Source organism: Pongo pygmaeus, chromosome 3, assembly GCF_028885625.2.
Source record: "Pongo pygmaeus isolate AG05252 chromosome 3, NHGRI_mPonPyg2-v2.0_pri, whole genome shotgun sequence".
NCBI classification, from domain to species: Eukaryota; Metazoa; Chordata; class Mammalia; order Primates; family Hominidae; genus Pongo; species Pongo pygmaeus.
The window spans coordinates 58661534-58689023 of record NC_072376.2 but is presented as its reverse complement, the minus strand read 5'-3'; positions in this window follow the sequence as shown (position 1 = coordinate 58689023).

Below are 27490 nucleotides of genomic sequence, written 5' to 3'. Positions count from 1 at the left end.
TATAGAGTCAGAGGTTTTTAGCTAGCGTCATTTTTTTCAACCTGAAAAATTTCTTGTTTTGCAGGTTTTCTAATTGGATCTTTCTTTCTTTTGTTCTTCCTTTACTTTTCTGTCTTTGAAAATATCTCTACTGGGCGTGGTGGCTCACGCCTGTAATCCCAGCACTTTGGGAGGCCAAAGGGGGCGGATCACAAGGTCAGGAGTTCAAGACCAGCCTGACCAACGTGGTGAAACCCTGTCTCTACTAAAAATACAAAAAATAGCCTGGAGTGGTGGCATGTGCCTGTAATCCCAGCTACTCAGGAGGCTAAGGCAGGAGAATTGCTTGAACCCGGGAGGCGGAGGTTGTAGTGAGCCGAGATCGTGCCACTGCACTCCAGCCTGGTGACAAAGTGAGACTGTCTCAAAAAAAAAAAAAAAAAAAAAAAAAACTCTTTTCTATAGATATTGAAAAATTTTTCTTCTGTTATGAAATTTTACCTTTTCTTTCTTTTGGCTCCTTTTCAGATTTTCTCCTTATTTTATTTTTATCCATTTAAGTATGATGCATTGTGTTTTAATTTTATTTTGATTTATTCTCTGGATTTATTAATTTTATTGGATCTCTGATCTAGTATTTTTTATGAAATAAAAAAATTGTCATACTTATTTAAATGTTTTGTCTTTACTTTTTTCTCTATATAGGTTCCCAATGATATCTCCTTTGTCTTCCAAAGAAAATTTTTATTTTAAAAGACATAATTATTTACTTATATATATTATATATGTATATTCAGAATTTATAATATTTAACAAACAATAATATTTCATTTCTAATAGTTACACTAATCCAGTTAAATAATTTTTTTACAGCCAACTCTTCATAATATATGTTCCACTACACACACAAATGCAGTATTTCAAAATTGTTTGAAATACTATTTTGAGCCAGAATTTATAACACACACTCTATATAGTTAGGTTCATTTGTGTCTTTATACTGTTGATGTTTAGAGGTTGTTGCTATGGTATAAATACGTCCCCCAAAATTCATACTTAGTTTTTGCTCTCTTCTGTTGCCTTTTACCAAAAAAAGTTTTGTTTTGTTTTGTTGATTTTCTTATTTTATCTTACTTTAAGTTCTGGGATACATGTGTGGAATGTGCAGGTTTGTTACATAGGTATACATGTGCCATGGTGGTTTGCTGCACGTATCAACCTATCATCTAGGTTTTAAGCCCCTCATGCATTAGGTATTTGTCCTAATGCTCTCCCTCCCGTTGACCCTGAAAATATTTTTAAATAGTATTTTATATCTATTTCCATATTTACCATTTCTGTATTTATATATTGAAACTTAATTGCCAGTGTGATGTTGTTAAGAGCTGTGGCCATTAGGAGGTGATTAAGTCATGTGGGTGGATCCCAAATGAATGGATTAGTGACCTTGTAAAAGAGGTGCAAGTGAGCTGTTCACTCCTTTTTGACCTTTTGCTCTTCTGTTTTTCTGGTACTTGAGGACCCAGCATTCAAGGCACCGTCTTGGAAGCAGATATAGACCTTTATCAGACAAGGAACCTGCCTATGTGTTGTTCTTGGATTACAAAGCCTTCAGAACTGTGAGAAATAAATTTCTATTTCTTATAAATTACCTAGTTTCACACATTTTGTTAAAGTTTTTATTTTTGTTAAATTTTTATTGTGTATGAATAAACATAATTCTAACGTAAAAACCTGTAAAATAGCTTACATTCAAAAAAATATAATTTTAATTTTTGTCTCCTCTCCTAGTTCATTCCCTCTCTTATATGTAGCTATTTATAATTTTCGGTTTAACTCTCTATTATGTCTTTGTGTGGCTCTCTGTATGTCTGCATACTTTTATTTCCATTCCCTTTCACATACAAAATATTGCGTATTATAAATCATAGAGTCTGCTTTTATTCTGAATAATATATACTAGAAGACCTGTGTTACAGTTATTGATTGCTGTGAAACAAACCACCTCCAAATCTTACTCACTTAAAACAGTATCTTTTAAAAAATTATTCATCTCAATTTGGTGAGGATTTGCTTGAGTAATGCTTCTTTTCTATGTAGCACTTACAGAGACCACTCAGTGATATTTGTATAGTCCGTGGGGTGCTCTACATGGGTCAAGATGATTTTCCTCTCATCTGGAAACTTAGCTAAGATGGTTAAAAACTGAGCCTGCCAGGGACTTTCTACCTGTGTCTGTTTGAGCATAGTATTTCCACATGATGAGTCACTAGAGGCTTTAAGAGCAAGTGTTGAAATGATCGAAGGTGATGTTGCATGGCCTTTGTACGACCTACTCAGAGAAATCATGTAGTGACTCTTGCACCATTCTCCATTAATTGGAACAGTTACAACTCCTAGATTCAAAGACAGAAGATACATAACCATCTTTTAGTGTGAGCTACATTAAAGTATTTGTGGTCATGTTTTAAAACTGCCCCATTTCCCTAGAGTTTTCATTTGAGATAGCTAGATCAGTGGATTAGTGAATTAGTAAACAATAATAATAATACAATCTTATTACTAACTATGCATTTTATTATAATTTATATTGGTATAGTATACAAATGGCACAACAATAAGTGCTATCAAGAAAATGCAAAGTGAGGTAATATACCTGGGCATACTGTTTAGGAAGAGGTGATTGAAACTTTGTTTAGTTGAGAAAGTCTTCTCTGAGGAGAAGACTTTTGAATTGAAACCTAAATGGTATGAAAGTCAAGGGAAACAGTTTCAGCTCAAGAAAGAACTGTGAGAAAGCAATCAGGGTGGCATAGTTTTTGAAGGGATAAATAGCAAAAATATATATAAATAAATAAACAAATAAATAAAAGAAAGCAAGGAGCACTGTGCTTGAAGCATATTGCACAGCTAGAGAAGGTATGAGGTCTCAGATATAGGGTACAGGTCTTTTTGAGTTGTTCAACTGTGGTAAAGCAGCTAGAATATATTTCAAATGGGTAAAAATCCATTGGTTGAATAATATGATCAGGTTTATTATTATAAAATATTACTGGAACTGTATTAGTCAGTTGTTATACTGCTCTAAAGACATACCTGAGACTGGGTAGTTTATGGAGAAAAGAGCTTTAACTGACTTGCAATTCCACAGGCTGTATGGGAGACATGGCTAGGGAGGCCTCAGGAAACTTACAATCATGGCAGAAGGCAAAGGGGAAGCAGGCACAACCTTCACGTGGTGGGAGGAGAGAGAGAGAGAGAAGGGGGAGGTGCTACACACTTTTAAACAATCAAACCTCATGAGAACTCACTCACCATCACAAGAATAGCAAGGGGGAAATCCACCCCCATGATCTAATAGTCTCCTATCAGGTCCCTCCCTCAACAATGGGAATTACAATTTGACATGAGATTTAGATGGGGACATGGGATGAAACCATATCAGTAGCTACTACAGAATCAATTTTAGCATAAGAGTGGTAGCAAGGAGACCAGTTAAAAAATTTTTAATAGTCTAGGTGGTAGATAATGATGTTTTGAGCTAATATGTTTACAAAACAGAGGAGTTTGGGATTCAGTTTGAAGAAGGATTATCAAGAGCTTGCTGAAATATTGGCTGTTAGTAACAGAAATGGAAGAATTTGGGCAGATGCCTATATATTTTCCCTGAACAATTCAGGAGCTGATAGTGTTCTATATCAAGATGTGAGATGCAGATTGGAAAGAACAGTTTGATTGGGAGAAATCAAGAGTTCTACTCTATCTTAAATATGAAATTCTGTTAAGAGTAAACATAGGAAACTATCAAGTACGCTATTGAATATGAGTCTGAAGCTAAATTATGGTTCAGGATGGAAGATATAAAGTCAGGAGTCATTAAGATATGAATTATATTTGAAGTCGGTGTCTTAGTCTGCTCAGGCTGCTATAGTGAAATCTTGAGTGGCTTAAACATTAGCCATTTATTTCTCATAGTTCTAAAGGCTGACACGTCTGAAATCAGGTGCCAGCATTATCAAGTTCTGGTGAAGGTCCTTTTCCTAGTTTGTAGATGGCTGCCTTCTTGCTGTATCTTCACATGGTAGAGATAGGATGTTCTGGTATCTCCTTCTCTTTTTATAGGGGTAACAATCTCATTATGAGGGTTCTACACTCATTACCTCATCTGAATCTAATGACCTCCAAAGGCTCTACCTCCTAATACCATCATACTGGGAGTTAAGGCTTCAACATATGAATATGAATTTTAGGGGTACATAAGCATCCAGACCATACAGGATATAAATGAATGAATCAACCAGGGTGAGGAAAAGAAAAACCCAGAAGATTGAGAACCTAAAAATATTCTCTATTTTATAACTCTTATATTTCAACCAACATTTTTATTAGGATGCCAGATACCTGCCATAAATTTGTCATGTCTTTAATCTATCACCGTCAAGTCTTGTGCATATATAGGGGCAGATAAATAAGTTAACATTATGAATTGCTTTAGGGAAGATAGAAAGACACAACTGCTATTTTAGATATAGAACCACCTCAAATATAGAGCGCTTAAGTGGTATTCACTGCTCACCCCTACCAGTCAGTGCAGACCGTTATTTCACAGCTTTACTTGTGATGGGTTAGATCCAAAATTTTTACAAAGAAAGTTTAATAAATAATTGAAGAGTTATTCCTATTGTATAAAACTTTATTTTTGGAGTATTGTTGTGATTTTCTGACTTTGTGATCATGGAATGTTTGTATTTCCCACTTTACTTTTTGTTGAGATTTTCTTAATCCCTTTAATACTCACTGTCATTCTTCTACTTGCAATATCAGGACATGTGACATTTGTCCAATATACTGATTCTGTTAAGGAGCTACTGTTGTATTCTATGGTGTGCAATGGTCATTCCCACAAAATAATTACATGTTAAAGAATTATATAGTGATTAATGTATGGTAGACACTCCATTAAAGGCTGGTCATGGTTGCATTCATTTATTCTTCAAATTGGCCCTAATGTGGTAATTTTATTATCTACCTTTATAAATAAGGAAGCTGTAAGAGCCAAGAAACTGTATGAGTTTCCTATAGCTGCCCTAAGTACCAAAAACTAACTGGCTTTAAAAAACAACTAAATGTTCTCTTACAGCAGTCTGCAGTCAAGGTGTTAGCACAGCTTTTCTCCTTCTGGAGGTCCTGGGGATGGAAACTTCTTGTCTCTTTTTGCTTCTGGTGGCTTCTGGTGGCTTTGGCCTCCTTACTTTGCAGCTTCCTCACTCCATCCTCTGCTTTTGTCTTCATACCACCTGCTCCTCAGGGTGCCTTTTCCTCTTCTGTCTTATCCAAGGACACTTGTCATTGGATTTAGGGCCAACCCAGCAATCCAGTACGATCTAACCTCAAGGCCCTTAACTTAATCTGCAGAGATTCTTTTTAAAGAAAATGTGGCACATATACACCATAGGATACTATGCAACCATAAAAAGGATGAGATTATGTCCTTTACAGGGACATGGATGAAGCTGGAAGCCATCATCCTCAGCAAACGAACACAGGAACAGAAAACCGAACACTGCATGTTCTCACTTATAAGTGGGAGTTGAACAATGAGGACACATGGACACAGGGAGGGGAACAACACACACTGGGGCCTGTCGGGGAGTTGGTGGGGTGAGAGGAGGGAGAGCATCAGGACAAATAGCTAATGCTTGTGGGGCTTAAAACCTAGATGATGGATTGATAGATGCAACAAACCACCATGGCACATGTATACCTCTGTAACAAACCTGCATGTTTTGCACATGTATCCCGGAACTTCAAGTAAAAAAAAAAAAAAAAAAAAAAAAAAGTAACATTCACATTCCCACATATTTGGATAAGAGTATATCATTTTGGGGGCCACCATATAAGGTACTACAAGGACTAATCCTAGGTCCCATAGTTAGGAAGAGTCAGTGCCTTTCTATGGTAAAGCTTCAGCAAACTAGAAAGAAAGGGAAATATTCTTAACTGGCTAAAAAATATTACAAAATATCCCCTTTATCTTTTGTTTTAAGCATCATTCCCTTTAAAATCAGGTACAATATTAGGATGAGTATTTTCATCACTCCTAGTCAACCTTGGATTGAGGATTATAAAGATCAGAAAGGATAAAACACATTTTACTTTTCATTATTAGCAAATAATGTGTAGAAAATCTAACAGAATCTATAGTCAAAAATGTTAAATGTAAAAAAAAAATCAAGGCTGATGCAAATAAGATCAAAACACTAAAATCAATAGTGTGGTTTATATATATAAACCAATTATTTTAAAATGGAATCATTTTAAAATGGAATATGTCAAATATTCCATTCACAATAAAACTTTAAAATAACAAAAACTATAAAGCACATGGACATGTACAAACTTTGTAATTAAAACTGTCCTTAAATGAAATAAATAGTATAGATACTGGATAAATTCCAAGACATGTCATGTCTCTGAAATAAAATATTAAAAAGTTAATAATAAAGAAAATTAATTAATCTGTAGATTAATTCTGTTTTATTCAAAATACTAACAGTTTTTTTTAATAATGAAACATGACTCCTTGACACATTGTAAAGAGAAAAAAAAAGTCCTTATTTAATTTTTGAAGAACGGAAGGAGGGGAAAAAATGAGAAGACAATGAAGGTTAAGAAGAGAAGGAGGACGAAAAAGAAAGAGGAGGAAGAGAATGAGTGGAAGTGGAGATTTGATGAAAGGGATAGGAAGCCTACTTTCTCAGATATCAAGTGCCAGAGTTCAACCTATAAGAATGAAAATGGTCTTACATAGAGTCAGCAAAGACAAACAATAGCTAAGAACCAACCACCTATCCATAAATGCATGAAAACTTGCTCTATGATAGAGTGACATTACAAATCAATAGACAAAGAATGGGCTAATTAAAATAGAGTGCAGGAACTATGAAATATTTATATTAAAAAATAATTAGACCCCAATATATAAAAATCAAATATCTAAATATAAGGAAAAGTTGTAATACATTTAAAAGGAAAAATAGGAAGGATTTTTAGTACATTCGATTATAAAAAATTGCTTGAATAAAATTCAAAGGTTATAGGTCATAAAAGAGCACGTTGATAAATTTAAATGTATTCAATTTAAAAGAAATTTGTATAAAACAATGTAACTTATCACAGTTAAAAGAAAAGCTGCTAAATGAGAAAATATATTTGCAATGCTTATGAACAACTTTGTTTACTGAATATATAATATGTTCCTAAAGCATCCCATTAGGAAAAAAATGGGGATAATATGTAAATAGGGCTTTTATTAACAAGAAAGCAAGAAGGATTAATAATGTGAAAAGATGCTCAACCTCATTAATAGAGAAATACAAAATGACAATGTCATGCTATTTCATACCCACTGGGTTTATATCTGAGAAAGTAACATGTTTAAAAAGATGGAAAGAAACAGGTACTCTTAAGGAACTTCTAGGGGGGATATAAATATTTCTTGTCTGAAAAATAATCTAGATTTATTTAATAAAGTTGAAGACACACACAGCTAGCAAAGGCTCAACGATCTACACCACACACACAAACATATATATATATATGTGTATATATAGAGCAAACTAGAAAGCTGTCTCTATATAATATATATATATAGCATCTTATGTGTATATATATATATATTAGATGGACTTGGACCATGAAAAGATGACGTGAAACAAAATTTTTGAAGTAATATGTGTCGCAGCAAATGTTTGAAAACAGGAAAGGAGATAAAGTGTGGTGTAACAACACAATGATCTAAAATAAAAATGAACCAACTAAAACTTGATGTATAAAAAAATATCAATTTCACAAATATAACATTGAGCATAAAGGGAAGTTGCAAGAGAATTTTTAGGTCTGAAAACATTTGTGTTTATTTTTATTATTCAAAATTGTTTTACAAAATAACACATATATCTATCAAAATATATTAAAAATGCTTATTCATGCCAACTTTAAGATTGTTTGGGTCTAAGTAGGGCAGCAGAGAAATAGATTAGAGGAATAAGGGAGTTTTATTGGTAGCTGTAAGTATTTTATAAAAATACAAAAATATGAACCAAGTATAGTAAAATGTTAACATTTTAGAACAAATTAAGTTCGCACCAGGTCTGGGAAGGATGAGAACAGGACTTTCAGATAGGGCTTAAGTTATCCCATTGATGAGAATAGGAGTGATCACGGGAATGAAGAATCTGGCAGAAAGTTATAGATGTTGATTGTGGGACACCTTTGGCAATTTTCAAAACCCTTGTACTCTTAGCATGTATAATTGTGGTCTTTGATATTTTTTGGAACACTTACTTCAATTATATGTTCTGACCAACAAAATAGACATCACTTTCAATGACTCCCAAATATAGAATTTCACAATAGAAAATTAGTGTGGTGTTGTGATGATAGATTTTTAAAGTAGGAATAATTTTCACTTGATTACTTTAAAAGGATTTAATTATAAAGAAGTATCTTAAAGTGTAAAACTAATTATCATTTTGAACGTTTCTACATTTAAGAAAACATTATCATGAAGATCAGTGACATATGTCTCAGACATTGCTTTTGCAATCCTCCTCAACAAATACATTTGCTGTATTACTTGAAGAGTAATATATATACTGGCTAAGAGAGTGCTTTGAAATAAACTCTTAGGTTCCTACACTGGCTCTGATACTTTCTAGTTCTGTAGAATTAGTAATTATTTCAAAGAGTAATTTTTGTACGTTAAAATAGATAATGCACATATACCACTTAGCAAATTACTAAATAAAGATAACTACTATTACTATTATCTGTAGTTCCTTTAATTTCAGAAACTTTTTACAATTCTGAAATTAGAACATTAGCACTATTATGTTGTTAATGTTATATATTACTATGCATAAGTAAAATTTACATATGAACATAGAGTTTGTAAAGAGTTCTCCAATTCTTTTCTAATGTTACTGTCTTTCACAAGTGAAAGAAAAAATAATACAGTCATCCAAAACATATTCTTTAGCTTTGTCAATTTACAGGAAGTTTTCTATAAATGGGTAGCTGAGCAGATAGTGGAGAGAGAGAAAAAGAGAGGGAGATAAAAAGAAAAAAAATAGTAAGAGTGAAAATAGGACAAAAGGAGAAGCTACCTGTATGTCAATTTGTATTTTGAATAGCCATAACCCCACTTCTCAAGACATCAACTAAGTCAGCATTTCTAGTGGGAGTTAGAGGGAAATTTAGTTCATTATCATTTTGCAGTTTTCTCTTGGGAGGTAAATGACTCACATGGCTTCATTTGGACACGATATCCATAAGATTTTATTAGTTTCTCTTCCATTTTTATTGGATGACTTTGACAGGGCAGATTTTTGATCAGGCACACAGTAAGTTGTATGTTTATTTCCTGAGCATCCTTGAGCTAACTGAAAAAAAAGAAAATAAATGATGTCCAAAAAATGCACAGGCAAGGACCTAGCTATTTAAAAAAATAAGCGTTTGTTGGATTGAGTTGGAAAAATTCCAGAAATAGCACTATTTTATAAAAATAACATGGATGTACGTCTTTGAATCAGAAATCATATGTAGTCAAACACTACATACAATTCTTACGCCAGGGAATCAGGGAGAAGATTTAATATTTATTTTGATATGTAGAATTCCAAAATTATTAAAGTATTCAGAATATTCTGAGTATAAACATCAATACAAATTATGCAATTTTCAATTTTCTAAATGTAAACATGAAACTTCTGGTGGGAAAAAGTTATCTTGGCAGCTTCAGAACAATTATCATCTCATAACCTTCATTTATGACAACATAAATACGTCTTTGATTTCTTTTTCAGTCAATAACCTCTTTAGGAAAATTCCCAAATTCCCTTCCATATCTTGCTTGTGTCAAGTCATATCCATCAAGTAAAAAAGTTCTATAAAAAAATTTTTGTGGTGAGCTGTAAGGGCAAAAATATAGCCCGACTTTGTCTCCTATCTCTCGTGTTACTCTGATGCTACTGGGATACCAGCTGGTGGGTCACAGAATTGAAGATGGAGATAGGAAAGTTATCCGGCCTACAAACCTGTTTTGGCTTTATTGAAGAATTCAGGAAGAGCCAGTTAAAAAAGATATAGTCAGTTATCCATGGGAATAAAGAGGACAGAAAATATTTATTAAGCATGGTAATAGCATAGAAGTAAAAGAGGTAACTTTTTGTTAGTGCTACAGGAAAAAAATAATTTCCTACTGCTGTCTTTTAAATGGCAAATTTAACAATTATACTATGTTTTGTTCTGATAATTATTTGTTTCCAGCTCTTAATATTTGATAAGCTTTTCTTACTTTTCTTATCTGGTTATATGTCTTATGTTTATATATATGAATCTACAATTACCCCTATGGAGATTAGGAAAAGGAGGTACTCCCCATGACCAACACTACCTTAGTTAATAACAGCCCAGATTTCAAACATTTTCTTTACTGTTTTATTCATCTCTGTGTAGTTAATGTGTATTTTTAATTTCTTCATGATGAATATCTATATAACAAAATGGCAAATTCCAAACTTTAATGTCAGGACCCAACCTCGAATATATTACATAGATTTTAATTTTATTTACTGTGGCTGTCAATATAGTCTTATTACTCTATTTCATTTTTGATCTTTAATGAAGTACCTGTGAGTTATGATGTGGAAAAATGTCAGGATGGGAAAATGATGATCTCCATTTTTTTCCAGCCATGACATTTCAGTATTATGAGCTATATCTCACAAGGTCAGGACTGTGTGACCTACTTTCCTGTACTCATTATCTACTAATCCCAAGATAGAGGCCAAGAGAAAGTGGGGAGTATATTTTGTGAGGATTTCCTGACATGGCTTTGTGTGATGTGTTGCCTGGAAGGACAACATGGGGGGATATTATTGCTGGCTTTTTAAGGTGAAAAAATTCAAGCTGTATCATGAAAAAATTAACTCATGCCCCATCGTAAAGAATCAACAATCAGTTTATGTTCCCACCACCTTTTGCCACCTTTGGTCATGACAGAGAGGAAGGTAAGTCACTTTTCATGAAATAATCCTTTTTGGACACTTGAACAACATTTGTGAGAGTAGTAGTTGAAGAAGTGCAATTTTGAAGTGTGAAAAAAAGCTGCCATTTTTTTTTTCTTTTTGCAATGAGCGTATAGTGTTCATGTGAAACAACAATAACATAATGCTCAAAGCTGTTAACAACTTAACTATATCCACAGTCAGCTGCTAGGACACACATCAGATTTTTCACAGAAAGAAATATAATCCCAACCTGAGGATATATTTCTCCATAATCTTAGAACAAATAGAGAAAATTATTCATTCCTCATATTTATTGTCTAAAATATGGTCACTATTCTTATCTCTAAAGAAAATCCATATTTAATTCCAAAATGGAAAACCTAGGACCTAATTCAAACACAAGTAGAGCAATATCGAACCAATCTAGCAGCCCAGGTACAAATGTAATATTTAGTTGCCCATCCTAGTCACCTAAACTGGCTTAATTGCAGCACACCTGGACACCCAGAAACATGAAAATAATCACTATTTAAAACAACTGGCCACCGAGTTTAGGGGTCATTTTTTGTCAGCATTATTTTGGCTGTAGCTGGATAATACAAATATTAAGAATACGGAACTTGAATTTGAATTATATTTACCATGAGAAATTATTTAAGTTTTCTGTGATCAATTTTATAACTTGAAATATAGATATTTGCTTAGATTTTCTCAGAAAAATAGGAAGGTTATTAATTAAGAATGTAGATAAGGGAAAAGGTGTTGAAGCGAGGAGAATGTAAATGTGAACGTACTTAGAGATATAAAAATATTGGGGGATAAGTTGCATGTCTTAAAGGTGAGTTATAGAAGTTAGGGCACCAAAAAATGTTAACTAGAAAGATGCAAGTTGGTGGTTGCAGAGTGTAAAGAACGGGGTGAATCTGAGATGATGGAGGGTTTAAAGTTACTGGTAATGACAAAATCTAAGAAATGACCATACTGGTAAATGTCTAAGGTGAGGGATAGTATTATAAAAAGATTATTGGAGAAGAGAATTCAATGAATTGGGAGAGATCAGAACACTGCAAATATCAATAATTTGTTCATTGAAATAATCAATAAATGTTGGAGGGACTGGGAGTTAACCAGGAGCTGGCAATCTCTAAGAAATGACAGGGAGTAGACTGGAAATCTCTAAGAAATGACAGGTTTTATAGAGTATGGTGACAGTAAGAGATCCTGATACTTATGTACTGCTACTTATATGCTGATAAAGAAGATCTATTTGTTTTGAGGGGGAGGCACTGAAAATGCTCTTGAATGAGAAAAGAGAGACATATAGAATACCTAGCTCTCCTGCAGGTGCAGTTTTATGAAAACAATCACCATTTGCAATACCATTTCGATGCGAAATACCAGAGTTAGCATACATTTCACAGGGTGAGGGCACAATCTCCCACACTGCTCCCCTTCCCTGCTGACACCAGCCCCAAGTTTGGGACTTCCCAAGCTACCCACACTTCTGACAAATGGCTACAAATATGGGAGTTCAATGATTCAGTAGAATAACTCACAGAACTCAAGAACTGCTATTTAAATGACAGCTGTATTACAAGGATACAAATCAAGAACTATTCAACAACCATTGAGTTATCAAAAGGTCCCAATACAGCTTTTCTGTGTCTTCTCCAACTGAATTAGAAAAATCAGATGCATCACTATCCTGGTACATCAGGATGTTCACCAACCAGAAGCTCTGATATCCAGAATTTTCTGGAAACTTCATTAGATGGGCATGATTGAATCATTGGCCACATAATAGAACTCAATCTTCAGTGTTTTCATCCTCTTCAGAGGTTGGGGTAATATCATCTGGCTCAAAGTGTCAATCCTCTCATCATATGGTTGGTCTTCCTGGCATGGCCAATTCCAGTTATAAAACTGTCTAGGGACCCACCATGAGTCATCACTCTGGGATAAACTCAGGCATGGTCCCAGGGACTCACCATTAATAAATGAAGCAAGGGTTTATTTTTCTTGGGAAAATCCAAGGATTTAGAAGCTTAGGCCCAAGAACTAAGGACAAAGACCAGACACTTTTTTTTAAAATTATACAACACTATTTGAGAGAGCTACAGGGACATCTGTCCTTGAGAGAGAGCCTGGTTTCCTTTGGAGCAAGAATGTGGACAGGTTTAGGATAGGCAGGACTTGGCTGATGAATCACCATCAGAAGGTACAGTAAAAAGATTTCGGGAGTTAGGAAAGAGTGGTAGATATCAGAAAGTGGACTGTTCAGAAAGTAGACTTTGAAAAGTTTTATCAGGATTTGAGTACAGAAGATGAAGAGTGAACTGAGACAACTAAACCTTATACCAATTCAAATTGCTATAAAAATAATGAAATTAATGCTGATGGTTTACTGTGACAAGTGATAAAAGGACTGTGAATATTGACAAGAAGCATTGAAAGTTCGTAGCCTCTTTTTCAAATTGTGCCAAAAGAGATGTTGAGGTTGGAAGAGGCTTGAAGATTACAAAGAGCTACCGGTAAACCAGTCAGTGTAAAACATTGTGTGGCCCCAGAAAAACAGAATGTCTTCTCTCACCTAAATAGTCACGATTCTGACTTCTCGCTTATAAAGACTAAATCTCAAAAATATGTAAGAGTCCTAAATTATGTACTCTTTTGTATCTGCCCTATTTTATTCAATAGAAAATCTTTAATAACTTGTAATTGCTTCATAGTTTATGGTTTACAGAATATTAGATTATATGTTATTTAAGTATCCCATAAAATTAGGATGCTGTGCCCACCTCTGATGAGAGAGTAGTGTCTGACCCCATAACACATATCTGCTAAATAATAAAGCCCTGATTTAAATGAGTATTTCCCAGTTTAAAGTTTTTTCTGTCTTTCCATTAGTTCTCAGTGTTTCTGTATTTGGGGTGAAGAGCTTATTTTATATAAGCAGATATATTCATAGCCTTACTAAAATGTCATTAAGTATACTAAACCAACTCAGCTATGTCTGAATAGTGAAGTGAAATGTTGTTTAGATGAACAGTTTCTTCAAGACTTCCTGATTTTCTACTTTCTTTTTGATTCACATATATTCTTGACGGGTTTATGCATCATTATGCCACAGGAAACTCTAGAGAGAGCTGTGACATCTCAATGTATGTATCTATTCTGAGGTTAACAAGACTTATCAGTAACAATAACTCTTCTTGTTTTCCATTTAGGATTTAGGTCTTAAAAATCTAAAGGATGTTGCCTTTATGAATTTATTTTATGAACACTTACAGTGCCCCTCCCTAACAGGTTAGCTGCTAGGAATAAATTGAAATTATTCAGTAAAACATAAGTGAAGTGCCCAGTGTTGCCAATTCATTAGAAAGGTGGATTGTTATTACTCCACTAACATATTATAAATAATGTAGGAATTTTAAGCAAATAAAAAACCAACTTTTATATTGGTGCATATTTTAGTTCAGAGTCTCTCTTAATTTTGAGCACCAGATTTATTTCATATGTATTTTTGAAGTTTTCTGTAGCCAATATGTATTTATTAAATTACATAGATAACCAACATAAACTGTAACCAGGAGAATGAGTCATTAATATTACAATGGATCCATAGAGAACTATATTTTAGATCTATGAGGATCTGGAATGTGCCAGTCCTGCCAAAGTGGTCTTTTCCATTATCAGGGAGTAGCTTCCCTGCTTCTTGCTCTAATGTGTTCATCTTTGTTTGCTGATGCTCTCCATCTCAAAGGAGAGAAGAAAGGAAGAAACCACAGCAATAATTACCAACTGAGCAAGTCATTATCATTACAATAGATGTGAAATTAAAATGGTAAGAGCTTGGCATTATTCAAATTTTTACTCCATTCTGTTAATTGTTATATCATATTTAAACTCCTCACAGGCTTCTTTTGAGCCGCAGATGTATCATAATACCTAAAGTAACTTAGGATAGGAAATTGTGGCTTAATCCACTGATCAAGTCTTTTAGGCCAAGTCTCTAGATGTATCACAGCCCTGATCCTTATGACCCTTCAAAATGTCTTTCTGAGGAGTTAATAGAGAACAGATGTTACCTAAGGCAGCAGCTGTTACAATTAGACAAATGGGGAAAATTGGCAAATGATGATTGCAGAAACTCTTTAAATAGACCATCCATTTCCTTAAAAGTCAATAAAACGTTTTGAAAAGGTCAGAAAAGGTACACAATCATGTGTTTGCACACAGACATTCATTACAAATACTTTCAAAAAAAGACAACTTTTATTGAAACAAAAATTCTCAGATGTTCATTTGAAATAGGTCAGCAATTACAGTTATGGAAAGCATATCATACTATACTGGAAAAATAAAGTTTGATTCGGTTTTATTGAGTTTTCAAGTTTATATCCCTTCCTTTCTTTTTTTTTTTTGAGTCAACAATATCTTCTTAATGGTTTAATGTGTGCCCAATGTTATAATGCAAAACTTAGTGAAAAACCCATTGGTCTCTTTCTTTCCTTTTTTTAAAATTTTGAGACAGAGTTTTGCTCTTGTTGCCCGGGCTGGAGTGCAGTGGTGTGATCTCGGCTCACTGGAACCTCCGCCTCCCGGGTTCAAGCGATTCTCCTGCCTCAGCCTCCTGAGTAGCTGGATTACAGGCGCCCGGCCACCACATCAGGCTAATTTTTGTATTTTTAATAGAGACAGGGTTTCACCACGTTGGCCAGGCTGGTCTCAAACTCCTGACCTCAGGTGATCCGCCTGCCTCGACCTCGCCAAGTGCTGGGATTACAGGCATGAGCCACTGCGCCCAGCTTACGTTGATCTCTTTCTTAGTTTAGAAGCTCACCTTCCCTCAGTGGAAAGAGGGAAGTGAGCATGTTATGCTGTGACTGCTAGCAGAATTGATGGAGAAATTAATCTTTCTGACAGGGAAGGGAAGCCTTATAAAAAAGGCATATTTGGCTTGGGTCTGGGAGATTGAAAAGAAATTGACAAGCGGAGGAAGAAAAGACAAGCAATCTTACCACTGGGAGCCCTGAACACTACACAGAGTTGTGAAAGCACACCATAGGTTAGAAAACAAACAGGATGTCAGAATTGGACAGAAGAACACTGGTCTTCAAATTACAGTGTGCATTAGAATCATCTAGAATTCTTGTTAAGAATGCAGATATCTGGGCCGCATCCTGGATATTCTGATCCTGTAAGTCTTGGTGGTGTCTGGGAATTTGCATCTTACTAAGCACACCTTATTATTCCGATGATGTTAGGGGGTAGACTACATCTTAAAACATATTTTTTAGGTAAATGATTCTTGAAGTGTGATCTCCAGACCAGCATCACCATAATCATTACCTGGAAACTTTTTAGAAATGAAAATTCTCAGCCCAGCCTGAGGCCTGCAGAAACTCGAGGTGAGGCTGGGTTGTTTGTGTTTCAACAAGCCACTTAGCTGATTATAATGCATAATGAACTTTGAGAATCATTGCTTTAAATTGTACAAATATTTTAGGTCTTCATTGGCTAGGAAATCTCTTTTGACCAGTTCCCAGAAGTGAGCTAAACCTGATATTGCATACTTAATAGTAACTTTATGTGTGAAAACGTTTCGATGATATAGAAGCAGGAATAAAACTCAGAGAGACCCATTGAGTTTAAACCATTAATTATTGCTGGTATCTCTTAGATGATCTGATTTTAGATTAAATACCTGACTTTATGGGATATAAATATGGACCAGGATCCAGTCTGAAGTAATATAAAAGATTGTCCCAAAATATATACTAAATTATAATTATCTGTCTGGAGACTTTGTGTGTTTTACAAAGATTTTAGCAAATTCAATTAGACAGATTTTTGGATTATACTGGAGTTTGTTGCAATGTTTTTCTTTTTTAAAAAACTTTTAAGTTCGCAGGTACATGTGAGGGTTTGTTACACAGGTAAACTTGTGTCACGGGGGCTTGTTGTATATCTTATTGCATCACCCAGGTATTAAGCCCAGTGCTTGATAATTATCTTTTCTGCTCCTCTCCCTCCTCCCACCTTCCACCCTCAAGTAGTCTGCAGTGTCTGTTGTTTCCTTCTTTGTGTTCATGAGTTCTCATTATTCAGCTCCACTTATAAGTGGGAACAGGCAGTATTTGGTTTTCTCTGTTGTGTTAGTTTGCTAAGGATAATAGTCTCCAGCTCCATCCATGTTCTCGCAAAAGATATAATCTCATTGTGTTTTACGACTACAAAGTATTCCATGGTGTATATGTACCACATTTTCTTCATTCAATCTGTCATTGATGGGCATTTAGGTTAAGACCATGTCTTTGCTATTGTGAATAGTGCTGTAATGAACAATAGCATGCATGTGCCTTTATGGTAGAAAAATTTATATTCCTCTGGATATATACCTAGTAATGGCATTGCTGGGTTGAGTGCTAGTTCTGCTTTTAATTCTTTAAGGAATTGCTACACTGCTTTGGTTGCACTTATTTGCACTCCCACCAACAGCGTATAAGGGTTCCTTTTTCTCTGCAACCTCACTAATATCTATTATTTTTTGACTTTTTAATAATAGTCATTCTGACTGTGGTTTTGATTTGCATTTCTCTAATGCTCAGTGATATTGAGTTTTTTTCACATGAGTATTGGCCCCAGGTATGTCTTCTTTAAAAGTATCTGTTCATGTTCTTTGCCCACTTTTTATTGGGGTTGTTTGTTTTTTTCTTGTAAATTTGTTTAAGTTTCTTATAGATGCTGAATATTAGACCTTTGTCAGATGCATTGTTCAATGACGGAAAAGCAGCTACTATGCAGTCAGAGATAGATGGAGGTTAAAAAAAATAAAGCAAGTTTCCTGTAATCTGTAGCTCATAATGTTCTGGGAGAAATAGCTGCATGCCAAAGTAGCATTTTAAAAAAAGCCAAAGAAGACTACAATTATTTAAATTATAACCCCATATGTTAAATTTCAAAGTACATTTTTGATAACCTCTGGGGTCAGCACATGCATAATCTTCTCTTCGTATTTTATGATATAAGTCCATGGTATTGATTGACATTAATCAAAAGGAAAAATTAGTTTATTTTGTTTTTGTATAGAACAGATATTTTTAATATGTTATTTCTCCCGAAAATAAACATAGAATCCTGTTAGAATATGTCTTGGGAATTATTATTATTGAAATTTCAGGTATGAACTTTTAGAGGCAGGGCGATTTTCTTGGAGACAGACGAGACATTGGATCTAGGCAGATCTGGATTCCCGGACTTGTGGTGGTTATTTTAACCTCTCTGGAACTCTGTTGCCTCTTCTTTGTACCTGTGAACTGTTGGTAATAAATCCTACAATATGTTGTTATAAAATAATTAGGCAATATGATGCTTTTGAAGAGCCTGGTATTTGGTTGGTGCTCAATGAACTTTAGTTTTATTTGACATACATCCTCTTCTATGGCTTATAACTTCCACATATTGGGCATTAACTGTTTGCTGCTCCATTTCACATAATATCTCTTTGAAGTTTAAGGAGTCAGCTTTAAAAAATAAAATTGTTACAGTAGATTGTTTCCTTATTGTTCAAACAGAGCATGAATACTTGGTGTAGATCTACTGTGTACCATGCATTCATACTAGTTCCAACAGACAGTTGGAGTGAGTGGTAAAATGTAGGATTCCAGACTACAGAATTAAAGCAAGAGAGTTGGTTTGGATTGGCTGACATTTAAGGCAAGAATGGCTAGGATGAGTAAAAGAAGGAATACAAAGAAAGTGAAAAGATACAAGCCAAATTCTAATTAGGTTTCAGTGCTACCGTTGACTGGCTCTCTGAAGGTTTCTTAATATATACAAAATTCCTTCTTTCCTATTTATATTTTTGTTGTATTTTGACTTTTTTATCATTACCTATAAAAAGTAAATTTTTGTGCACTTTTTAAGCATGAAGGCAATAGGGAAAAAATTAAGAATCTGCTTCATGTTTCATGGAAATTCTAGACAACAACCTGCCAGACAGAAGTGCTTGCAGTTAGTGTCTCTTTATCAAAGCTGAGAACTAATGTGAAGAAGCGTATCTCTATTGGCTTTGAGGACAACAGTAGTTTTTCCATATTTATTAAATACAGAAATAGTTTATTGTATTGTGCTAACCACTGATCTAGGCACCAGTGTTGCAGAGATGAATAAAACAAAGTCAATATTACCGAGAAGCTCAGGGTCTCAGAAAAAAAAAAAAAAGGATATCTGGTTCCCACTACCTAAGAGCCTGTTCATAGCAGAACAGTTTCTACTTGAACTGCAATACTTCATCACTTAACAGAGAGTGACTAAAGATACAATGGAAAGGTAGGTTGAGAAGAGGTTTAATTTTCTCCTTTCTAGGATCTATTATCTAACATCATAACTGGATTCTATAAAATAAGATACTTTTCTTATTTTAAGAATACTAAGATAGGAGCAGAACAATATGCGTTCCTTCTTCCTTATGTATGTTTTATGGATTTATAAAGGCATGTTAGCAATGCAATCTCTAAAAGAGTTAGTTATATTATGATGTTCTATGCATCGTGTTACAAATAGATGACATAAAATATCATATTGCTTTGTAAGATGCCATGATTAGTGGGACTATTTTAGTGTTTGTGATAAGAAAACACTAATACAAAGTACTATTTTCATGTTCATGTATATTTTTTCTTTTGAGAATTTTTCTAAAATGTATTTCTAGGAAATTTCTGAGAAGAGAGTCTATCATGCGAAGTGAAGCATTTATTTGAGACTTGACTTCTTTTTACATGTATAGTTGTGGCTGCTGATCTTGAAAGGAAATAATGCTTCTTAGGAACTTAAAAATCTGATCCATAACCCGCAATTATTCTGATAAGTAATATAATTTGTATACCCCCAAGATATGTCCACAGCCAAAGTACATATTTTAAGAAATGAGATGACCATAAAAACTGACTTTCAGATTTTTATAGTTTTATTTATTGAGAGACTTTGTTAGCAATAAATGTTGAATATAAGTTTCTCATATCACAATATTTATAGGACATTATTTGATCCTTTTGCCCTAAGCTTAATGATATGAATATTTTTCTACTTGTTATCCTGAAGATCTTTTTTAAGGAGATGATTCAGTATAATTTAAAGAATGGAGTAATTTTAAAATGAAAAAATAATAATTGTTCATACTTTTTAAGAATGTTGCAATATGCTTATACTTATTCTGACTTTTTTGCATGCATTCATTCAGATAAATCTATTATCTTCATTTTCATCTTACAAATGAGGAAACTGAAGCACAGAGAGAGGTATAAATTATTTGCCAAAAGCTGCACGGCTACAGATTTGGCCTCAAGCGTGCAGAAACAGTGGCTATATCCTTAAACTCTAAGTTCTGTTGATTCTCTCATTTCATCCTTGTAACCCAAAGAATGACAAAGCAATTTGTTTAAACATCCTAATTGGTGACTATTTCCAGAACTGAATGTAAAATTATATCATTTCTCCCTTAGATTTCTGTATCATACCTAGTATTCCAGAGAAGATTGAAAGTAGTACTGAAGTTTGCCCGCACACTGTTTAGTGTGTTTTAGAGCCTAGCATTGAGATAAATTACTTTTAGTGCACACAGAACAATGAAAATGAGTAAAAAAAATGTCTACCATATTTACCTTTAAAAAACTATAATGATTTGAATAGAAAAAAAAACAGAACAAAAAGATTTTCTTCCTTCATTACCTTCTACCTCCTTCTCTTTCTCCTCGTCCTCCTCCTCCTTCTTCAAATAATTTCTTGCTGAATCTCATCGGGAAAAAATAGACACCGTTCTTCTGAAGTGGCAATAAAAATAAAAAATTGGCCAGCTGTTGCACACCATCTTTGATTCCTGCACACTTAGACCTGAATGCTATGCAATTCTCCAAATAATTGTGAATGTTTGTTCTCATTAATTTTGTATAGTTTTTAGAACTAAGTAAAATAATAAAAGTCATGAATCAAGATGTGAGAAATAGGAATAAATACATAAAAACAGAGAGTGTTCAGAAAAAACAGGATTTTAAAAGAGCCATTTTATTATCCTCTATTCACTGTGATCCACTGCTATGGTAAAAACTCAAGGCAAACTTTTTTCTGGACTCAACAGATTATGGTTGCTGCTTAGTTAATTATATATTGCATTTAATTTACTGTATAGCTCTAATATTTAATGTAAAATTATCCATAGCCTCACAAATAAAAGTATCTTATCCAACTGTACACCAAAAGCCTCTATCTCAAAAGGACTATCAAGAAGCATGTTTGTTCAATCACATGGAATTTCCGAGACAACTTTATCCTCCTTTATCTCTAAGGTTCAGGAAAATTAGAAAATAAAGGTGAAAAAAATTAAAGTTTTCTTAATATCACTATGTCAGTCAATTTGTCCTGCTATAACAAAATATTTGAGACTGGGTAATTTATGAACACCAGAAATGTATTTCTGAAGGCTGAAAAATCCAAGATCAAGGTTTGGTGACTGGTGAAGGCTTGGTCTCTTTTTCAAAGATAGTGTCCTGCTCTTCCTCCTTGCATGTTGGAAGGCAGAATGGCAAAAGCGGACAAATGCTGTGTCTGCACATGGTAGAAGAGCAGAAGAGAGGGAAATTACTCTCTCAAATGCTTTAATAAGGGTCCTAGTTCCATCTATGTGGGCTTCATTACTTAATCACCTCTTAAAGACCCTGCCTCTTAATACTATCACATTGGTGATTAAGTTTCAACATATAAACATTGGGGAACATATTCAGATCATAACATTCTGGCCCTTGCCTCTAAAATTCAAGTGCTGTAACTTAATTGCCTATATGATGGTATTAAGAAATGGGATCTTTTGGAGGTGATTAAGTCATGAAAGCAGAGCCCTCATGGATGCGATTAAGGCCCTTATAAAAGGGCTTGAGAAAGTGAGTTCATTCTGTTCTGCTCTTTCACTATGTGGGGACACAGCCTTTGACTCTTTTGCCCTTTTACCTTCAGCCATGTGAGGATCGGGACAAGATACCACTTTGGCAGCAAACCCAGGGCCATTACCAAACATCAAACCTGATGGCACCTTGATTGTGAGATCCTCAGCCTCCAGAATTGTGAGGAAATACATTTCTGTTGCTTATAAATTACCTATTATCACAGCACAAACCCATTATGGCAGCACAAACAGATTAAGACCAAAACTGATACCAGAAACATGGGGTGCTGCTGTAACAATTACCTAAAAATATGTAAGTGGCTTTGGAACTGGGTAATGGGTAGAGGCTGGAAGAGATTGACAGTGCATGCTAGGAAAAGCCTAGACTACCATCAAGGAGCATTAAGGGAAATTCTGGTGAGAACTCAGAAGAGGAGAGCTGTAAAGAGAGCATATGCCTTCTTATTGACAATCTAAGTTCTTGTGACCATAATGCTCTTAGAAATATAGACAGCAAAGCCCAGTCTGATGAAGCATTAGAGAGGAATGAAAAGTATCTTATCGGAGACTGAAGGAAAAGTTGTCCTTGTTATAAAGTGACAAAGAATTTGGCTAACTCGAATCTGTGTCCTAGTACTTTGTGGAAGGCAGAATTTAAGAGAAATGAACTAGGATATCTGGCAGAAAAAAACCTGTAAACAAAGTTTTCAGGGTGCTTCATGGCTTCTCTTAAATGCTTATAGTAAATATTAGAAAAGAGATAAATGAAAGGAGACATTTATAATCAAAAAGGAAGAAGAATTGAAATATTTGGAAAGTTTTCAACCTGGTCAGGTTGTAAAAGTATATTTGAGATAGAACTCCAAGGGTGGGGCCAAGTGAGCATTTGATAAGAAAATTAATATGGATAGAAGGAAGCCGGATGATAATCATCCAGACCAAGAAAGAATGATCTTGAAGGCATTTTAAAGATTATTAGTGCTGCCCCTCCCATCACAGGCCCAGAGTGCCATTGTCAAAGAAAGGGCCCAGAACACTCCTGGGGCCCCAAAATTTGCTGTCCAGAGCAACCTCAAGTCTTTGCACTCAACTTTCCATTGTAGCATTCCTCCACTGCCCCAGCTGTGACTCATGTAGGCCTAGTTGCAGCTCAGACTCCTTTCTGTAATTCACATGTGGTCAATCACGGTGGCATCCTTAGAGTACTACTTCTATAGGAATGCAGAGTGCAAGAGCTGTAGAGGAATGGCTATCTTTACCTATATTTCAAAGGTTGCTCCAAAGAGCTCAGGCAGAGAACTGTCACAGAGGTGGGGCTGCCACAGAGAACCCCCACTAAGGTAATGCTTAGTGGAGCCATAATGGCTGGGGACACCAAAGAGCACACCCACTAGGGTGATGCCTTGTGGAGCTGTGGGGTCACAGCCACCACTGAGACTCCAGGGTTGTAAAGCCACTAGCATACAACTGAAGCCTGAGAAAGCCACAGGAACTAGGCTCCAATCTGTGAAATCTGCGGCATGGACTGCTCCTGGAAAAGTCATTGGGGTGTGGTCCTCTAGAGTTTGGAGGTCCACCTTCCACTCCAGTGTTTCCGGAAGGTAGTACATGAAGTTCAAAGATAATTTTCAAGCTGCAAGGTTTAGTGTTGTTTGCCTTGTTGGGTTTTGGCCTTATTTGAGACCTCTTCCACCTTTCATCTTTCACATTTCTCCCTTTTGAAATGGGAGTATCTGTCCTATTTCTGTCCCACAGTAGTGTTTGGGAAGCACATAGCTTGTTTGATTTTACACGTTCACTACTGGAAAGTAAGTTGCCTTATATCTAATTTATATGAGGCTCTGGACTTTAGAATTTTGACTCGCTGCTGAGATGAATTAAGATTGCAGGGCTGTTGGAATTAAATGAGTGTGTTTTACATGTGAGGAAGATGAGTTTGGGGGGCCAATGGTGAAATGCTGTGGTCTGAATGCCACCCATAATTCAGGCGTTGAAACTTAATTCAGGTGGTGTTAAGAGTTGGGACCATTTGGGACATGATTAAGTCATGAGGGCTCTGCTTTGATGAGTGGGTGAGTATCTTATGAAAGGGCTGCAGGGAAATAGCTTAGTCCCTTTTTGTTCATCTGCTCTTAGTCGTATGAGGACACAGGATTTGTGCCCTGTGCTCTTTCCATTCTTTCCACCAGATGAAGACACCTAGATGGTGCCATCTATGAGAAAGGAGCCTTCATCTGACACTGATGAACCTGCCAGTGCTTTGATCTTGGACTTCTTAGCCTCCCAAGCTCTGAGAAACAAATTTCTGTTGTTTATATGTTACATAGTCTCAGATATTCTGTTATAGCAGCACAAACAGACTATGGAAACCACCATCTAAAAATAACTACTATTAATATTTATGCATGGCTTTCCAATGTTCTTCTGTATTCATTTTATAGAATCTACCAATACTAGATAGACAGGCTACCTAATTTGTGGAATTCAGTGCAGAAAAAAAAGGCACGATTCCTTCTTCGGAAGTTATTAAGATTTTCAAGATGGCAAAAACAGAGCATTAATCCTGGCTCTTCTAAGCAACTGCACAGGTCACATACCCATGAAAGCAGCCCTGGTTTGTTTAAGGAATGAGTGTGTGATTGTTGTGGAATTATTTAAAGAAGCCAAAGATCTCTTAAATGTATTGTGGAAAATGCAGAATGACATGAGTAAGGAAATGCTGCAAGTACTTTCTATTTCTGCGTATCCCAACTATAAGGAGAATGACATTCATATGGAGTTAAGAATCCATATGCACTTTATTGTTAAGAGAAAGAAAAGAAATGTGTAGCTATCCCAGAAATGCATGTGGTGAAAAACAGATTTGAAAAATAAATAAAATGCTACTTGAATGAAATAGCCAAATAGTAGGTCAGAGATAGTTTGACCTACTATTTCCTATATATCCTGTTTCCTGATATAACCTGACTACAGGACATATCAGGAAATGTTTATTCTACTTTATTAAAGTTAATTACTATAAAAGAGTTGCAGCATAGAAGTCTCTAGGCAAATTGGTAATTGAATGCTTGCTAACACTTTCCTAAAATATATTCTTTGGCTATTTATCATTTTATACTTGTAATTTCCTCTTTAATACAAGAGTACAGTACTGATAAATTTTGGACTTCTTTTGCAAATTGGAGAAAAATGGGCTGATTTAAGATTGCTAGTAATGCAGTTTTGCTTCTGCCCTTGAGAAACTTGGAATTTATGTTTCCTAAGATTTCTGTCACTTTCCTTGTAAATAATCATCAAACCTTGAACCATAAATATAGACATATATTTGCAAGTGGTAGAAACAAAATTATAGGCATATTTATTCCTTGCATATTTCTGACAGCAGCATAAATCACCACTAGCAATTACTTTGTGAATTTTGTTGGCTAATTGATATGTAGTCAACTTCAGATTATTTGCAATAATGGAAAGAAGCAATAATGTGAATAATTCGGGGAAGTAGATGATATAAAAAGAATAATTTGTGTAAGTTTTGCATCAAAATGTATTTGATTGAATTTATTATTAATTAACATGATATTATTATTATCATTAATATTATTTATGTAATATTGCTATACTAACATAGTATAATATTGTTAGCAATAGTTAATATTAACCACATGTAATTTATATATAATATTAACTAATGATTAGAGGACACTGTGATATTCACATTGTGTACTTTAACACACATAACCACTCTATGATAAACTTGATCATATTTATCACACTTGTCCGAGTTTCTCTCTACCCTGTGAGCTTCTTAAGCCATTGGGGTTATTACTTATCTTTTTTTAACCAAGATTAATAGTGCATTGATCTGAGCACAGCTACACCTTAATAAATATTTGTTTCAGGAAAGAAAGAAAGAAAAAGGGAAGAAAGGAAAGAAAAAGAAATGACGGAAGGAAAGACAGAAAGAGGAAAGAGATAACCCTATATTTAAAGATCATATGGGCAGGGCACAGCGGCTCATGCCTGTAATCCCAGCACTTTGGGAGGCTGAGGCAGGTGGATCACCTGAGGTCAGGAGTTTGAGACAAGCCTGACAAACATGGAAAAACCCTGTCTCTATTAAAAATACAAAATTAGCTAGGCATGGTGGCACATGCCTGTAATCCCAGCTACTCGGGAAGCTGAGGCGGTAGAATCACTTGAACCTGGAAGGCCGAGGTTGCAGTGAGTGGAGATCATGCCATTGCACTCCAGCCTGGGCAACAAGAGCAAAACTCTGCTTCAAAAAATAAAATAAAATAAATAAAATAAAGATCATATGGCACTATTGGGAGAACACATGCAAAGAAAAGCTAGAGAAACACAGGTAATGATATATAGTCAAATGCTACAATATATTTTAATGTGAAATGTCTTACATTATGTCACAAAAAGATATTAGAACTGTCCAGGTAAGTTTCTTGGAAGAGATTGGGTATGGATAGTGACTTGGATTGGACTTAGGCTTTGTGTTAGATGTCCATGGACAAAGTCAAGGTTGTAGAATTATATTTCAAAGAGAGGAAGCTGGCTGAATAAAGGTTGGAGGTAAGAAGGGTGAGATTTATGCAAAATATAAAAAGTCTGAAGCAAAGGGTTCTGATATATTTTTTAATTTTTCTTTATTTTTATTATTATTAACACAGAAATAAAGAGTTAGATTAAACACACTCCTTAATTTAGGGCTTACTATATTTTTTCCTACTTTTATCTCAATTCCCAGTCCGCTCCATAGAGTGTTGCTTTTATATGTTTTAAATGTAAATAATGTTTTCTTTTCAATGAATCCCATTCTGTTCCCTACTCTTCTCACTCAACATCACTTTCCAAAATGCATTCATGTTGCAGTAAAGATCTTTCTATTTCCTCACTTCTAAAAGAGCTCATATGTCATTTACATATGCCCAGCTTTAGTCAATCACACCCTGAGGCCCAAGCAAGGGTCTTTATCATGCTTCACTATGGCCTTCTTCTGGTTGTGCCTCCCCACAGTGTAAGACATCTAGGAGGGCTGCTACTGTCTGAATGTGTCCCCCAGAACTAATATGTGGAAACTTAATCTCCAATGTGATAGCACTAAGGGCTGGGGGCTTCGGGAGATGACTAAGTTATGAGAGTGAAGTGCTCATGGTTAGAATAAGTCACGTTATATGAAAGGTTAAGGTGAGTGCCCCAGCCCCTTTTCCCTTATGGCTCTTATGGCCTGTGGGGACACTGCTTTCCTCTCCTCTGGAGGACACAGCACAAGGTGTCATCTTGGAAGCAGAGAGCAAGCCTTTACCAGACACCAAATCTGCCCTCTCCTTGATCTTATACTTCCTAGTTTCCAGAACTGTAAGGAAAAATATATATATTTGTAAATTACCCAGTTTGTAGTATTTTACTACAGCAGCAGGAATGGAGTAAGACAGGGCCAAAAGGACTTGCTCATCAAGAAAATACAAAAGTGCACACCACCACTCCC